The sequence below is a fragment of the Bidens hawaiensis genome, unplaced genomic scaffold (genome assembly GCF_021521415.1).
Source record: "Bidens hawaiensis isolate Kalapana, Puna unplaced genomic scaffold, B.hawaiensis_p1.1 tig00003378_1, whole genome shotgun sequence".
Classification (NCBI taxonomy): domain Eukaryota; kingdom Viridiplantae; phylum Streptophyta; class Magnoliopsida; order Asterales; family Asteraceae; genus Bidens; species Bidens hawaiensis.
Genome location: NW_027491188.1, coordinates 676,967 through 679,490, shown reverse-complemented (window position 1 = coordinate 679,490; position 2,524 = coordinate 676,967).

The following is a 2,524-nucleotide window of genomic DNA, read 5'->3' as shown; positions in this document are numbered from 1 at the left end:
CTACAGTAGGGATAGGGCCATTACTGTCGGTAGCGACCACCGTAGGCAGTGCGTCATTACTCGGCATAGTGTTGTCATTCCTTGGAGGATTAGCATTTTGTTCCCCGTCATTATTTATGGGCGTTTGATTGCTCGGAGGGGTTGTATTGGTCGAGTTATTAATACTGGCGGCGATGCGCGATACTATATCCGGTATCGCCGCCTCCAACTGTTGAGCAATCAAACGGCTCACATCTACTTCCGATATTTTCGTTGATCGTTTCGGTGCCATTCTACACAATCATCAAAGAAATACATATAATCAATACCATCTCAAATCATAAAACACAATACATATTTCATTCATTAGTAAACATGGATACATATTACACAAACATCAGTTTACATACTTTCCAGTCAACATTACATAACTAAGTTTTATTACAAGGGCCCTATGTCGGTATCATCTCGACATAACCCGCAATGGGTCAGTGCTTGAATGATACCCAAAAGTATCGATAATGATATGCCCTTCAAGAGACCCCCTATGGGCCAGTGGTTGTACTATAACTAAACAAGATTCACTCCGTGTTAGTATCACCACTAACTACTTACACGGAGTATCAAAAAGCGGTTCAAGATTCTACCATCCAACACATCTACACATGGTGGTAAACTAACCCCACCAACACCGCCACCAGCACCACCAACACCGCCACCATAACCCGCATTCGGGTTTCCATCTGGTCGATCAACCAGTGGGAGTATGAGCACTCCCTTTTTAACTGGTTAATAGCATACTGGTGGTCCAGTATGCTGTCCCCGAGGTACGCCCGCCTCTGTACCCCCACGACCAGGGCGGCAGAGTGCTCGTTCACCTGCTCGGTGAGAACACGTAGCCAAGCCGCCAAGTCCCGCTCCTGCCTTGGCAGACCCCACACAGGTAGGGTTGCCGGCTCGGGTTGGGGGCGGAAAGACTCGCCCCGGTGGTATGTGGATCTGGGTGGGGTAACGGTGGGCGGGACATACGGGGCACTGATCCGCGCCGTGAGGCGGGGACCGTGTCTGGGGGGAATCGGAGCGGTCTGTGGTGCGGGCGGGGTAGGAGACCTGGTAACCCTAGCAGGGGAGGGTAAACTAGCACTCCTAGCTGGGGTGGTCTGTCTAGAAGTACTATGACTAGCCTCCGAAGGCTCGGAGCTGGGTGCTACACTTGGGCTTCCAGAGGCCCCGGAACTGACCTCTTCCGGGTCCTCTTCCGTCGACACACTAGGTGTTCTTGCCATTTTTACCTGCACACAAGTTAACAAACATATAGTCCCTTTTCATAGTGTAATTCAAAATCAAATTAACATGCACTTACTTATACAATTTTGCCACATAATAATATTATTATACATTTACACATATGTTGCCAATTTTACCTATTTAAGTCCCCCGTGACTTCCCCTGAATTCCCTCGTGCAGACAAGTCTGTTATTATGTTCCGGACCATAATAACCCACTTGTCCATCCAAGTTCATCCCGATCTCGTCACAATATATTATTAGTTGATATTCAGATCCTATAATACTTGAGCTACTGGTTATATTTTAGGTATCTTTTTCAGACATCCTAATTCTTTATAACCAATGGCTCTGATACCAAGTTCTGTAACACCCCGTAACCGCAGCGGAAACGTACACGGGATGCAACAGACACATCTGATATCAACAGCATTGCTTATAAAGAAAATACCACTACATTAATTTATAACATATTACATTGTTGCGAGTTTCATTACTGTCTAAGTGTTACACACATATTTTACCGATAAGACATTAATAAATTCATTACAAAACATAGAGCAGCAAGCCTCCAACAGGTAGCACAGATAGTTAGGCACATATCAATCATTCCAACTTGGGCATACCTAGAAAACATGTAAAGAAAACAGGTCAACTACGAATAGTTGGTGAGTTTCACTAATTTAAATAAACACTGACAAATCATAGATTTAGAAACTTCCTTTTCTCAAGATTATAGATTTAGAAACAAGAATCAAGTATTAAAACATGTTTTATACCTTCAAATCCTTAGTTGGAGATCAAGGAATTGGATGGAGGTTTGAAGATTTGAGAGAGTTTGAGAGAGTTTTGTTGTTAAAAAAAGAAAATGGAATGATAATAATAATAATATGGTCCGATCGGTCCATAAGGTGGATGGGGGTGGGCCCCACAAATCCATTCTAAGCCACATATTCGGATTACGCAATCCGGATAATGTTGTGGATAATCTGGCTCAGTTCGTTTCTCGTTTAAACTCGTAATTCGGCTTGAAACGAAATTAAAATGGTCGTTTTTCGGGTTAAAGTAAAATTTACATAAAACTGATTTAAAAACTTTAAAACTTAACCCATGACATTAAAACATCATATTATTAATAATTAAGCATCTTTTTCGGCTTGATTGATCGTCTCATGCTTGGTTTGGTGTTAAAGGTTTCGTTTATCGTACCGACGTACTAATAAATCGAAATTCTTTTTCTGTGCTATAATTTACTTATC